At 36.3% G+C, this 15,342-nt stretch overlaps 1 pseudogene; it reads left to right on the forward strand.

Annotated features, from left to right (window-relative positions):
• Positions 1–1,198: 1,198 nt before the first annotated feature.
• On the forward strand, positions 1,199–7,103 carry LOC117599161 (sodium- and chloride-dependent GABA transporter 3-like; annotated as a pseudogene).
• Positions 7,104–15,342: the final 8,239 nt, after the last annotated feature.

Genomic DNA, 15,342 nt, shown 5'->3' on the forward strand with positions numbered 1-15,342 from the left:
GATTTCATCAGGGAAAAACAGGAAGGTTTTAGACTGGCCAAGTCAATCACCGGAGTTTTATGCACAAAAAACTAAGCATTTCTCTTGGAAAATAAGGTACAGAGTGAAATTTTTTTGATAAATAACAGCAATTTGCCAGCAATTTTTAAATTTCAATTTATTAATGAATGACAATTTTTAACCATTTATAGTTACATTTAATGTTGTAGAATGTCTGTGAGACTCGAGTTTACACTTTAAAGTTTCTCTGACAAAAAATGACAAAACATCTTTTTTTATTAACTTACTAACTTCAAGAGAGAGAAAAAAAAGAGATTAGCTAGTGTAATATAATGGATAGTGTTGGGTTCAAGACCACCTTACCTGAGACTGTCAATACCAAGATCATAGCCAATGGAGTCATAGTCAAGACCGATTGGGGGGGGCAACACTAGACCAGCACCACACATGGCCGAGTCCATGTGATGACCGAGACCAGATGCTTAGATGTGATCCAGAATGCAGCTGCACAAGTGGTTTTCAACCTTCCTAAGTTCTCCCACACCACCCCATTGCTACGCTCCCTCCACTGGCTTCCTGTAGCTGCCCGCATCAGATTTAAAACACTGATGCTTGCCTACAAAGCCAAAAACGGACCAGCATCCACTTATCTCAAAGCACTTATCACATACCGCATGGCACCATGCTCCCTCTGATCCTCTAGCACTGCTCGACTGGTCCCACCATCTGTCAGGGTACAAGGAAGGCGTGCATCTGGTAGTATCATGAACAATTCTTGGTATTTTAAAACAAGAAGGTACTTACCACAGATAAATTTACAGTTATGGAACTTTTATCTGTGTTTTGGTGAACTAGCTAGCTCCCTTTCATTCCTGTTGTCATCTGTGTGTAGTTTTATTATCAGTCTTGTTCTATTGTCATCCCAGTCTATGCATACTTCTTTATTGATATTGTGCTTTTGATAAGTCATACATGTGTTACAACTGCATGTTACTTCACATCATTCTTAGGAGTTGCAGTCCCCAGCTCTTATGAAGCTCCACATGCTATCTGTTTTTTCCTTTTGTTTTTTTCCCTGTCTGTTTTTTATATTTTGTTCCCAGACTGTGATTTGAATACTTTTTGCATTGTCTGACAAATGATTTATTATATGTGAATATTGCACGTGTTTCTTAGGAAGACTGCTTTTATTGTTCAAACAAAGCAAGGCATTTAGATTTTCTAGAGTTCTGTGACTGAGTTGAGTGAAGAATGGAAAAATCAGAGACCAGGACAGCTGGAAATAAAGAGCTGAGTGAAAGAGGGCAATGGAGCAATAAAGTGGAGTTTCTACTGGCTGTGGCAGGAAATATTGTTGGTCTGGGCAACGTCTGGAGATTCCCGTATCTGTGTTTCAAAAATGGAGGAGGTAAAGACCTGAAAGAAGGCAAAATGATCTAAGCAATGAGGCAACATGACTTTTTTAATGTGCCTTGTTTGTGTAACTTGTTTGTGTAGGTGCATTCTTGATACCTTACATTCTGTTTGCTGTGACTTGCGGTGTGCCGCTCTTTTTGCTGGACATTTGTATCGGCCAGTACACAAAACAGAGTCCAGCTGCATTCTGGGGAAGACTCTGTCCATTAGCAGAAGGTAATTAATTTATTGCGTTTATCCACTTATTCTGCAAAGAATGCAGGTAGAATCATTACTAATATAAATAATAGTAATTGGTGATAAAGAATATGCCTGGCCTCCATCAACCAATAAACATCAGCTTAGTTACAGGTTTTTGACTTTACACAGAAGGATTTGCTAATGTAGTATGACTTTAAAATGAACTACTCTTGGCAGGTTTTGGTCATGGAGGCTGTGTAATTTCACTGTACAGCTGCATTTGCTACAATATTCTCCTGGCCTGGGCTCTTTTCTACTTCATTATGTCTTTGAGCTCCCAGTTACCATGGATCACTTGTGGTAATTTTTGGAACACAGGTACAATAAAAGGCTTATTGATGTACATAGACTGAGAGTGGATGTTTTATAGATTAGAAATATGTGTGGTGGCCTGGGAAAACCTTTTGACATTTTATTAATTTTGCAATTTCCTGGGGTTGTATTTATGGCATAGAACAAGTTAAATGTTTGTGCATAAGAGCCACCAGTATACACAAGAACATTGGTATTTATCACACTGTGCTTACTCACAGCTGTAAGCAGTAGCCATTGATAAACCCCACACATTTTAAATTGATGTGCTTGTGTACTACCACACTTATTTACATAAAGAAACTCCCCCGAATCACCATATACATGTAAACAACTTCCTTTTAAAAAGCCCAGTAATCCGCTCAAGGCACTGCTTGTTGTGGATGACATGGAACATGTCAAAAGGTCTGAGAACTTCACTGGCATTGAAGTAAAGATTCTGTTGCACGAAGTAGAGTAAAACCACTACAATTTAGTTAGCACCTTTACAAGTGGTTTGTCTAATAAATAAATATGTTTTTTAATAAAGATTTTATGAGTACTTGTGTGCATTCTAATTCCCCAATTAAATTTAGAAACTCTGCAATGGCATGAAAATTTGTCTTTTTTTCTGTCTTTTCTGCTGCCAGTTTTGTTAATGTAATGTATTATGGCTTGGGTGATATGAATGAAGGTAAGACATGTTGGACTCGCAGGTGATTGGAAAATGCCAGACCTGTCTCCAGCTTCTCTTTGGAATGTGCCCATATCTAAAAGTCCTGGAATAAATATCAAGTAAAATTGCACTGGGCAAACAAAACTGATGATCCATTCCTCTCTCAGCATAGAAATTCCAGTGGTGCCTAAAACACATTCCTCACCCTGCAAAGCTGCATGAGCCAAATCTTTAAGCATGGCGTCATCCCAATCAGTCTTTAGATGTGTCTACAATTTTTTACTTTACACTTTGTCTGTCACCTGTCTGCATCAGATTGTGAGCACCAAAATAAGCAATTCTTCTCTCAATTATGCTGATATGATTGACAGTAAGTGGGATGGAAGCTCCTCATAATCAGTTTACCTATTGCTACACTTACAGCTGTTTTAGGTGTGTAACTGGTAACCGTTGAAGGGTTTTCCCAGATCATGAGCACCGTAATAAACCTTTTGAACCTTCTAGCTGATAGCAAAAGGACAGTGAATCACATTGTCATTCAGAACAATGGTTTTAATATACAATTGTGTACTTTATGGTTTGCTTCCTGTTTTATTCCTCTCTCTCTACCTATTAGTGAACTGTGTGGAACTCACATCAAACCAGATCAATATGATTCCCAACAGCACTCAAGGACATTTCAGTATTTCATCTGTCACTGAATTCTGGGAGTATGTTCATAAAAAACACTGTTTAAAAATAATTACAGTCTATCATATAGATTTATCAACTTCACTAACATTTCTTCTGCTGATCACCAGGAGACGAGTGCTGAACATATCCCATGGTATTGAGATACTGGGTAAATTGATTTAGGAGCTTTTTCTCTGTTTACTGGCTAGTTGGGTGGCCTGTTACTTCTGCATCTGGAAAGGGGTCAAGTCTACTGGAAAGGTCAGATTTTGGTTTGCTAAATATTTGCACAAATTATTCTTCAAACTCACAGTTTACATAAATTTACACAATAAGAATTATTAATAATTAGCTGAATAATATATAAAGTAAATGATAAAATGATTAAAAAAAACATTGGCTTGTAAAAGTCTTTGTAGAAGTGTGAGAATAACCTATATGATTTTTGTCAGGCAGTGTATTTTACAGCCATCTTTCCATATGTGATGTTGTTCTTGCTGCTGTTAAGAGGTCTAACTTTACCTGGTGCGCTGACTGGTATAAAGTATTACCTGTATCCACAACCCTCACGCCTCACAGACCCACAGGTAGTGGAGTCATGACTGTCAAATTATTTTTGTCCATAGTTGAGACCAGACACATTCTGTGTGATGAAATCTAGATTGGTCACATCCGAAAAAAAAAATAAATAAATAAAAACATAAAATAAAAAAATAAAATCTAAACTTCTGCTTTATTGGAATGTCACATAGGTTTGGATTGATGCAGGGACTCAGATTTTCTTCTCCTACAGTTTGGCAACTGGTAGCTTAGCTGCTCTTGGAAGTTACAATAGTTACAAAACCAACTGCTATAGGTGAGCACCCAGCAAAAAGAGATTATGATTGCAATGTTTGCATGTCTTGCTTATGCTGAATAATAACTAAATTCATGTATGTTTGTTTTGCCTTGTAGATACAGCATTTGGCTGTGTGTGCTCAATAGCTGCACTAGTTTCGTAGCTGGATTTGTGGTCTTTTCTGTTCTTGGGTTCATGGCAGAGAAGTTGGGAGTTGACATTGAAGGCGTAGCACAGCCAGGTGGTTTGCACACCTATTGCAAAATCTCCAAAATCACATTTATTATAGCAAAAACATTAAAATAAACACACAAAAATATACAGCTTGTTTCTTTCTAAAGGTCCAGGTCTGGCATTTATAACCTACCCTCAGGCAGTAGCCATGATGCCACTGCCACAGCTGTGGTCAGCCTGTTTCTTTATCATGTTGATTTTATTGGGCCTGGATACACAGGTAATGTAGGAAGTTGTCGAGGTTTTGGCTTTGGGTTTAGCTAGCTTTTTGCGTGGCATTGTAAAAAAGTACCTCTTTTACATCTGTTTAGTTTGTTGGACTTGAGCTGATAACATCCTCTGCAATTGATATGTTCCCAACTGTGCTGCGGAGGCCTTACAGGAGGGAGCTCTTCCTCTTATTCTTCTGCACTGCCTGCTTCTGCTTTCAGATTCTAATGACAACCCAGGTAATAATACACACATGGTACACATGTACCTGATATATATATATACAATGATTTGCTGGTTTATTAGGTACAAATACCTTGTGCTTACATGCATTGACCATGTCAATGAGTGTAATTTTACCATATGTACAATGTACAAGAGGCATAAAAAGATGGTGAGTCACAGTAAACCACATGCTTAATCCTCTGAAGGGCCCTAAATAGACCTATGAATTGCAGGCTGAGTTTAAGGCAGGGCAGATGGAGTTTTAGGTTCCTTGTAAGGAGCTGCACCCAATCCATTGGTAGGAATTTGTCAGCTGAAAACATGTGCATCCTTTCAGCCCTGTAGAAACAGTAAACCACAGGTGGATTGACTCTTTGCATAGGGTTTCATGGGAATAGCAGGGGTTGCCCAGGACACAGGGACTGAGAGCTGTGGTAAACTGGCAGGGGGGTTTTGTGACAGTGACTCTGCAAAAACCTTATGAATTACTGGAAGTTGTCTTCCAAGTGGATTATGGATACAGTCCTCAAGTAAGACTCATGGTTATTCCCAATTTCCTAGGAACACATTTCACACTCTGAATGTGAGTACTGGTAGCCAGTTTTTCATAAGGGGATGAGCCGACTTGGTAGAGGTGTAGGTACTACATGACAAGATGTATAGTGCTCTGAAATGGGCAATTTCCCATTCTGGAACCCTTCCTATCAGCTTGCAAAGACAGACTAACAGAAGACAGATACAGCATAGGTAATGAACTACAGGAGATGAATCATAATGAGGCTGGGCTGGTGGTTAGCCACTTATGAGTACTGGAAAACCTGGTCTTAGACAGATTGGGATGTGACACTGGCAAACTTCATATACATGTAATAGGTGTACCTGATAAAACCTGAATAAAAATGTGCGTAGTTACATAATAAATAAAGTTGTACCATGTATAGTATAGGAGTGCCTAATAAACTGGCAGAGTTTTTAATCTACAAATTACTGTATCTTATTGTAACTCTTCAATAAAAAAATATTTTATCATTTTCAAGATGTGTCTAATGCACAGAGATCATGTTTTCATTATTTTGTTCTTTTCCTAGGGAGGAGTCTACATCTTCCAACTTATTGATTATTATGGAAGTAGTGGGGCTTGCTTACTTTTTATGTGTCTGATTGAAACTCTAGTAATTGGCTGGATTTTTGGTATGTTTTATTGTTTATTTCATACAAGTCTTTTCCTATATACTATGTATACACCGAGTGCATTCTTCAAATACTGCTGGCGTTATTTCACACCACTGATGTGCCTTGTAAGTTATTTATCTTACATCTTGTGCATATTCTAATAAATTTTTGAAAGGAGTCTCTAGTATCTGTGTTTTGTCAGAGATAAAGCTGTAACTTTAATTTCTTTGGACACAAAATTAAGAGAGGAAAAAAGAGAGGCTGGTGAAAAAAAGTGTAAAAAAACTGAAAAAAAAAAACTGCCTCTCTGCCTCACTTTTATAACTTATCCTGTTATACGTATGTATAATGTAACAGGAACTAACATATTTTGCAGCTATTCCACAACATTCACTGTGACCATCAATCAATAAAAACTATGATGTGTTGTTCTTTTACAAATACAAAAATGTTAGCATTGGCAAACTGCTGTGTTATAAGGGGAAACAGTTCAGAATTTGCTCTTATAAGGAAATAGTCAACTGCAGGGTGGTAACAGTAACTCTGTTTCCTGTTGAGCCACATCACACCACCCTGTCGGTTGATTCTTTTCCTCAACAGCATGTTTTATTCCTTACTTATGCACACTGTGTATCAGCAAAACCTTCAGAGTCCATTATAGTTCTTGATCATCATCATCAGTTTATCTTGCTTACTCAACCTTTCCCTTGCTTTTAGTGAGCTTTCATTTTTTACCTGGCAAAATATAAGCCTCTCATGTATAACAATGTTTCTGTATATCCAAACTGGGCCTATGGTCTTGGATGGCTCATGACCACATTTTCCCCTGTTCTGGTCATTACGTGGGGTTTGGTGAAGCTATACACCCACTCAGGGTCACTAAAACAGGTAAGGAAAATTATACTAAGCAGCCTCACCCTTAACATATTTCATTGTTGATATTTTCTCTCATTTGATCTGTATCTTTGTATAACATATTGGTTGCATAACAAGTGTAGAATAAAATCTCTTGTTTTTCTTTCTGAGCAGCATTTTAAAAGTCTGTGTACTCCAGATGACAAACTCCCGATGACCCGAATGCAAAGAGCACAGCTGCAGATCAGTGAGACTCTAATGGCGGGAATTTGATGACCACACATTCATCAATGGCTCCAATCCATGCACAAGAAATTATCCACATAGAAATATACTGAGTTGTCATTTTATTAGGTACCAATACATTGCTGTTCTCATTACTGCACTCAGTAGTGCATATTACTGCACATTATAATTACTTAATGTAGCCCATGTGTTGTTCCCACTCTAATCCATCCATCAGTGAAAAGGGACCACCATTTACATTTACATTTACAGCATTTAGCAGATACACTTATCCAGAGCAACATACAGAAGTGCTCTGTGTGCTGTACTCTGTACTCCAGCATACAATAGTGTCTATCAAAAACATATCCTCATGCTAGTTAAACAGGTTGGGGGCTAAGATTACCATCAAGCTGAAACCCTGTTGGTGAAGAGAATAATAATTGTTAGCACAACAGTTACACTGGCCTGGTAGTGTGTGTGTGGTGCTGGTACAGGAACAGTAGCACTGTTGTGGTTTTTAAACACGGCATCTGCTTGCTTTTCACATCATTAGTCCACCTTGTATAGTTAGAGACTGCATCTCATCTCTTTTTTTCCATGCCCTATGTGTGTTAATTGTCCTATAGCTTTCCCCCCATTAATATCAGTTTCTGACCCTGTTAGATGGATCATTGGTCAGCAGTGACATTGCTGTACCTGATACACTCATACCAGGACCACATAAACTTACAGCTGTGCTAAGAATGACCCAAAATTAAGATAATATCTGCTCAGTGGTGGTCACTTTCCATTGATGGCCCAGGTAGAAGGAAGGCTAACAAACTGACAAAGTGCACAATGACAGATGGCTGGATCTAATGAACAGTTAATGAACAGTTTTTCCCTAAATAAATCTCCACTTGCTTTATATATGCAAAGTACATTTACAACCTTCATTCTGCCCTTGTGCTGGAGCACACAGTTTCAGTTAGCCATTTTATGACAAGAAATTGTTCTGAAGCTTATCGCAGATTATGAGTTACTATACTAACAGGTCCTATTTAATCGCACTGGCATTAATTAATTCTGCGTCTAGTTAAAGACCTTGAGAACAAAATTTGCCGAATTTAGAGGAGCAAATTATCATTGTGGAAAGGCTAAATGTACACTCTTAAATATTTCATTGTCACTTCAATTGGTTTTCACAATGCTGGGAGTGTGAAATGAGTCCACTAATCCATGTCTTTAAAGAGCATGCTTAGCTTCCAGCAGAACAAACAGGATATATTGAGCACTGGCAATGTGCGTAAAACTTTGAAAATTCTCCTCTTTATGAAAGATCTATCAAGAAACAACATCAAGTTAAATCTCGAAAAAATCATTTCTTATTGAACAAAAAATGTAGTTACAGACAAGCAATACATCATCGCTCATGCTGAATTTGCTGTTAGAGCAAACTGGGGATATATATTTTTAGTGTTGCTAATATTATTATTATTATTATTATTATTATTATTATTGTATTTCTTAGAGATGTGGAAATGATTTATTAAGCTGTGATGAAAGGAAAACCTCATTAAGTGAACAAATTTCTTTTTGAATTTGACCTAAAATACCTTATTGACCATAATCAAAGACTATTCATCAAAACAGCAATTCTTGCTGGCATTGAACTCTCTACGTCCAACACTATTTTTTCGTTCTGAAGTAATTTAAACACAGACATTGTTATTCCTCTCATTATTGCCTTTGCAGATGGGAGAAATGAGGCCAAAGTGCCCTTGACTGCTTCAAGCATACAATATATATAAATGACTAATCTGTGTCTTTCAGGAATCAACCTTCACTAAAGCTACTATATTCATAGTGTCTTCACATCATTTTCAATGTCAGAATTTTCAGAAGGGTCCAAATTAAGAGTCGACAGCTAGAGATAGATATAGACAGCTAGAGATTTTTCTCTGTTTGATGAAGAAATATTATTTACATGTGCAAATTTACTATTGACACAACAGTAAAGCAGCATTTAGGTTTTAGAGAGTTCCTCCCTGCAGAAAGGGGAGGAATTATACAGTCAGCTTGCCACTGGCAGTTCTCCTGTGGCTTTCAGTATTGCCCTTTGGTTGTCTGAATCATTTGCTGAAATAATATCAGGATTTGACTTGGTTTAACTGTATACACATCCATTATACATTTGTCTAATTGTGTAATAATCAATTTTAGTAACTCATATAGTGCAGTTGAGCTTTTTACCTTGTAGAACTCAGCTTTCTATCCTAGTGAAAGACATTAAAATATGGTTTAGATGTTTAAATTTTGCAGTGCAACAGAAATTCCTATAATTCTTACAAGAACGTGAATGTGCTATTAGACACGTGATGCTAACAAATTTTTAATATATAAATGAATTTGGTAATACAGAAGGTTCAGGGATGGCAGAGCATGTTAGCTTCTTGCTCTTGTAAAACAAATTCATAACAATTTACACAAATTTGTATGACGTTATAGAGATTAAGGTTAGGGTTAAGGGTGAGCTTGGCAGTTATAACTTTTCTTACAACATTTGTATTAATCTAAATAAAATTCAACCACCTTCATTTGTTTGAATTTGTACAATTTTATTTCATGAGATCAGGTTCATAGTGATTCAAATGGAACAATTTTGCTCTCTTAATTTCCAAAAATACTGAAATCAAGTAATCACAAGCAATCAATGACCTGGTATTTTTGTGAAAAAGGGAACTAACCTATAAAAGAATGGGAATAAGACACATATGATAAATAAGTCAATAAATTATTTTATGTACATATGGTTACTTTTCTCACCTGATATGAATAATATTAGCATTCACCTTCTCTTGTAGAACCGTATAATTTCAACAATCTCATCCAAATCCATGCTTGACTATCTCTCTAAAGTCTTTTTCTCTAAAGTCATCTCTGAATTACAGATAAAAGTTTCTGAGTTTATTATGACATTTCTTCACACCCTGTAGCACAGTCAGTATTAGTCACTTGGACAGAGTGGTAGGATCAGCAAGTCACACACAAATATAGAATGTGTGTTCATTCAACTCATCATCATGGCTGAGTCATGGAGCTCTTTGTCTTTGACAGTCTGTCTCAGAGAGTGTGGTAGAGTTGAGATATCTGACAGGTAGACAACAGCAGAGCATTTAGGAGAGTTTTGTTCTTTTTCGCCTCAGTTGATACTCTTATTCAGATGGGATTGGTATCTCTGGGTGATGTCTGAAATAACATTTTTTTCCCATCTCCACCATGATGTATTATTAAAACTGAAAGAATGCTTAATAATAATAATAATACATTATTTATATGTATTTATTTACTTATGTTTTGTTTGTCTGTTTGTGTTTGTTTATATAACCCATTTTACAACAGGTTTACAATGTAATTTACAGAATTATTATATCTAATTAAAATCTGATTAAGTCTTCAGACTTATAGATTTAAGTTTCTTTGCTATTCAAGATTTAGCACATTCTACATAAAAGCATTGCAGCACGATTAGTCCTTATTTCTCTGCATAAAACATTAAGATGGTAGGTGCACAGAATATGTTTATATTATAAATAACGTACAATTTAATGACAATACAATTAAACAAAACAAAATGTAATTTAGTTCAAAACTGGCCTGAAATTAAGTGTTAAAACCTGGCTCTCAGTAGAGGGTTCCTCTGGTCCTTCTCTCTTCATATGTGATTTATAGACAGGCTGCTTTCTGTATGTAAACCTCATGCTGTCCATCATATAGCTGTCAGGTGATTTATAGTAATTATGTTGTCTATAATGTTGTACTAATACAGGGAATGTACAATGATGTACTATCGTAACAACTTACACAGGGACTTTCTATGGAAGACATGTGTAATCTAAGACTAATAATAACCAGACTACAAGTGTACTGTTATTTAAGAAATTAACAAACATTATTAGCAACAAATATTTATGGAAGTAGTAACCACTGTCAGCACATTCAGTGAGCAAGTTTTCCACCACAGAATTTGTCTTATTAACTTCGATGAAAGAAAAAAGTGGTGAGAGAACGACTGTTGATGTGCAATAACGTAAGTGATAACAGAAACATGTGAACATTCCATCATTTATTTAATAAACAATTATTTTTTGGTAAATTTGTTGGTAAATTGCTGTGGTATAAGAGAAATAAAATACTTTGGAATGTGCTGTTATTGGAACACTACCCTGTCACTGATTATTTTCATATATCTGTAAGCCCCATTGAGTTTTATTCCCTACTTATTTCCCACATGCATTATACTAGATAAAACTTTGATACTCTAAAAAAAATCCAAAGTGAGTCTTATTTAATTATGAATGCTGATCTTTGGTGATGAGCCAAATGGAGCTGAGAAAAAAGTGAACACCTGCTGTAGGAAACACGGCAGGCACACAGGCAGCCTTGTGTAGGTGGTCTGCATGTGTGTGATGGGAATCAGAAAGGAATGTTTCCTTACATCGAGCAGTTCTCTGGCTGATGGGATGAGGGCTTTCTTTGTGGAGATACACTTAAAGCTTAAGGCAGGAGTGACAGAAACCCAGGAGTCATCACATTGTTCAGCTCCTCTAATGGCATTGTGATGTACATGAGAGGTTGTATGCAAGTAATGTCCATTAACAAAAAAGGAAACTTGACATTAACAGAAGATGCATTTTTAGACCCATAACTAAAGAACTACCTAAAGCTCAAATCACTTTCTTGTGTAGTGGACTAACCAATTTTAGTGCAAGTATATTTAGTGTATTCATGCCCAGAAATTCAATAAGATTTCTAATAATATATGAATGATGGGCTAGAACTGCTGAAAACACCAAGCTAGACTGAACACTAAGCTGTTTACATTTTGCAGTCTCTGCCTGCATTATGTATTAAAAGGGGCAAAGTCATTAGAGGCTTCTGCGTTTGATTGCTTTTTTCTAAATGACAAACCAAACAAAAATTAAGCAGGCACAAAACCTTAAATATAGTTTAATTTCTCATTGTGAGATTATGATAAACATGATTGTTATTTCAAGACAATTTTATAAATTTCAAGCTTGAAATAATCTTGTTAAACTGGCACATCATTTGTAGAAATAAATGCTTGAATATTATCTGGACATGATCATTTCTTTTAATTCAGCGACTATATTTATGAACCAAAAAGCTACATTTATGAACCAGTTAAAATGCATGAAAGGGTGGATAGCTAATCAAATTGCAACCTTCAAGATTCTGAGGCTTGTAGCCAGAAAAGTGTACAAGCACACTGATAAAGGGAGACTAATGTTTGATTTAAGTTTTTTCCCATTGTTTACACATGTTTGCTGAATCTTTGGCACATTGTCCCAAAACTCTAAACACAAAACACAAAACCACAAACAAAAAATGCAAAACTCTACAAATCTCGAGCAAAAGCAAACACTGGATTCAACACCATCTTTCAGTTCTGCAGAAGATCCACAAATATGGTATGATTGGTTACAGTAAGCTAAAATAATATTTTTTCTTTCAATATGAAATGACATTACTGTAACATTGGCCAACTGATATGTCAGACTGCAGTATACTACAGTGTACATGCATAAAGAGCATAGTGTAGATGGTAGGTAACATACCGCTTCTCATTTCTGAATGTACGGATGATAGATGCAACCGTGTAGCGGCTCAGGTTGGGCTGAACTCTCTGCCCAGCCTCCCTCATACTCAATTCATGGTTGAGCACATGGTCAATCAATGTGGCCCTGATCTTATCTGAGATAACTGTCCTTCCTCGTCCTCATCCTCCTCTTCCTCTTCCTCCTCTTCCTCTCACTCCTTCACTTCTAACTCTTGCTTCACCATTGACTTCCATTTTCCTCCTAAAAAAGGAGAGCTCATCTGTGGTGTTTTATAGTGCTAAAGCTCTGATTTCTAAGTGAACAATTCAGCAACTATTGTTTACACAATGTGACGAGTGAGTGTTGCCGATTGGTGTATAGAGCTTGGTATTGTGAAAACTGAGTGTAAAGCAGGAATAGTGTTTAACAATAGTGCAGGAATAGTGCTTGCAATTTTCCAGTGTTGGTTTAAAGATTTGGTACATGAGTTTCAGGTTTCGGTGATTGCGTTTCAAGTTCCAATTTTAGTGTTGAAACAACTGGGAAAAACTGTAATGTAGAATGTTTTTTTTTTTATTTAAATTACTAACATTTCAGGTCTTCAGGCTTGCTCTCCATTCTAGCCAATATTTTAAACACATCATACATTTCATTATAATAAACAATGTGGACCCTCCTTAATGTGATTTTGGAGATAACTTAGTGGGCTCAGGTTCAACACACATGAGAAAACTGATCTAAGATATAGACAGGTAAACTGAATTTACTGAGCTTAAGGTCATAGATTCAATATAGCATATACTGTGTGACTTGTTTTCATCCTTTATTTATCTCTGCACTACAGCTGTGCTGTTATTTTTGTGCATATAGAAACTCTTTCAATTTCACTGGAACAACACACTTTGCAAAAGCTCATGAGCTCCCATAAATTTTGTTATCCATAAATCCATCCATATTCTGGACTGCAAAAAGATATTGAGAAACCAAATGTACCTGGCTTATGTAAAAAGAAATATGCTTTCTCACTGCAAAATAGCCATTACAATGTTGGCACATCATTGGCAATTTCCTCTGGTGGATAAAATAATTGTCATCTCAAAAAACAACTATCCATTTTGTACTGAAATTGTATGTTTGCCAGATTCCAGATAAGTTAGACTAAAGGTAAAGTTTCACACTGACCCCATTTACACCATTTAGCATTTTGACAAACATGTAATTTGTACTTCGACATCATTATGTGGATTTTAAAAAAATAGATCTTGCCATCTTGTATGCGTTGTGATTGGAACTCATTTCTTCTGTGACAGCTTGAAACTATTAGTGTTGAGCAGTGCATTATATCATTATATCATTATATTAGGTCTCAGTAATGGCACATTAAGAATGAAGTGGAACAAAGTATTACACACACCCACACACAAACACGCACACAAACATACACATGCCCACACTTAAAGACAAATCAGTAGCTGCATATGTGATTCATAATTTTTTTGTGTGTTTCAAGCATGTTTTTCATGCTTTACTGGCTTCATGTCATGTTTCATCCAATTATCGAACCTGGTAAACAGAAAAGTTGCAATTCAAAAACAAAACAAAACAAAACAAAACAAAACACTAAACTTACAGATATGGCATTCTTCCTGTTATGTAATTTGTACTTTGAGTGGACTTAATCCACTCAAAGTACAAATTACTTTGGGAGTGTTAACTGTTGTTGTGTTAACTGTTGTTGTGTCTTTAATTGTTGTTGTGTTTTTTGCTGCCTTCTTGGCCAGGTCACTCTTGTAAAAGAGATTTTATCTCAGTGAGTTTTGTATCCTGGTTAAATAAAGGTTACATACACATGCACCTTCTCAATCACTGCTGATGACATATAAGGGATGTGTCACAGAAGTGGTTTAAACTATACCATCCCAAAAGGAGATCAAATCTAGGGGACTTTTCATTCTGTTTAATCACCTGACATTACTGTTACTGGTAGACTGTGTGAATCTACAGTCTGGGCTAGAAAGAAATCAGCCTCAGCCTCGCTTCTTCATACCATTCTGTGTTTGCTGACTGTTACAAAGTGCTGACATTTGAGACTCCTTCCATAAATGTTACATAAAGTCTTCTAACAAAAGCTTCACCACATTAATGATTATGCATTTTTCTTTTTTAAAAATATTTTTATCAGTTTTTTATTATTATCCTTAGATTATGTGGAGCATCCACTGCACAAGTCCCTATGTATGAGCCGTTACTATAGGAACAATAATGTATTAGAATGAGTGCATTAATATAAGCCTGTGATTTATGTTTCAGATGGAACTTCTGTCAGAGCTGCTGTTATAGAAAATGAATGCACACTTACTGGTTCAAGAATTCAACCACACTATGGTATAACAGCAAATAGTCTGATTTGGATGCTGAAAATGAAATCTTATGTTGATGTCTTTTTATATATAAAAGTTAAGGGGCATGGTTCGGTTAGCACATTTATAGAAAGTGATTGAATGCTATCAGATCATGACTGTATTGTTAGTGCATGGTGTAAATGAGGTCTTAGTGTTATAAGGCTACTGCTAACTACTCAGGAAAAAAGTTTTTTTAGAGTTGGTTGACATAATTGTACTATTAAGTAAACCCTCGGGACATAACACAAGCTCCAATACTGTAAGACAAGCTCCAGAGCGTGT

Source organism: Pangasianodon hypophthalmus, chromosome 15 (assembly GCF_027358585.1).
Source record: "Pangasianodon hypophthalmus isolate fPanHyp1 chromosome 15, fPanHyp1.pri, whole genome shotgun sequence".
In the NCBI taxonomy this organism is placed as follows: Eukaryota; Metazoa; Chordata; class Actinopteri; order Siluriformes; family Pangasiidae; genus Pangasianodon; species Pangasianodon hypophthalmus.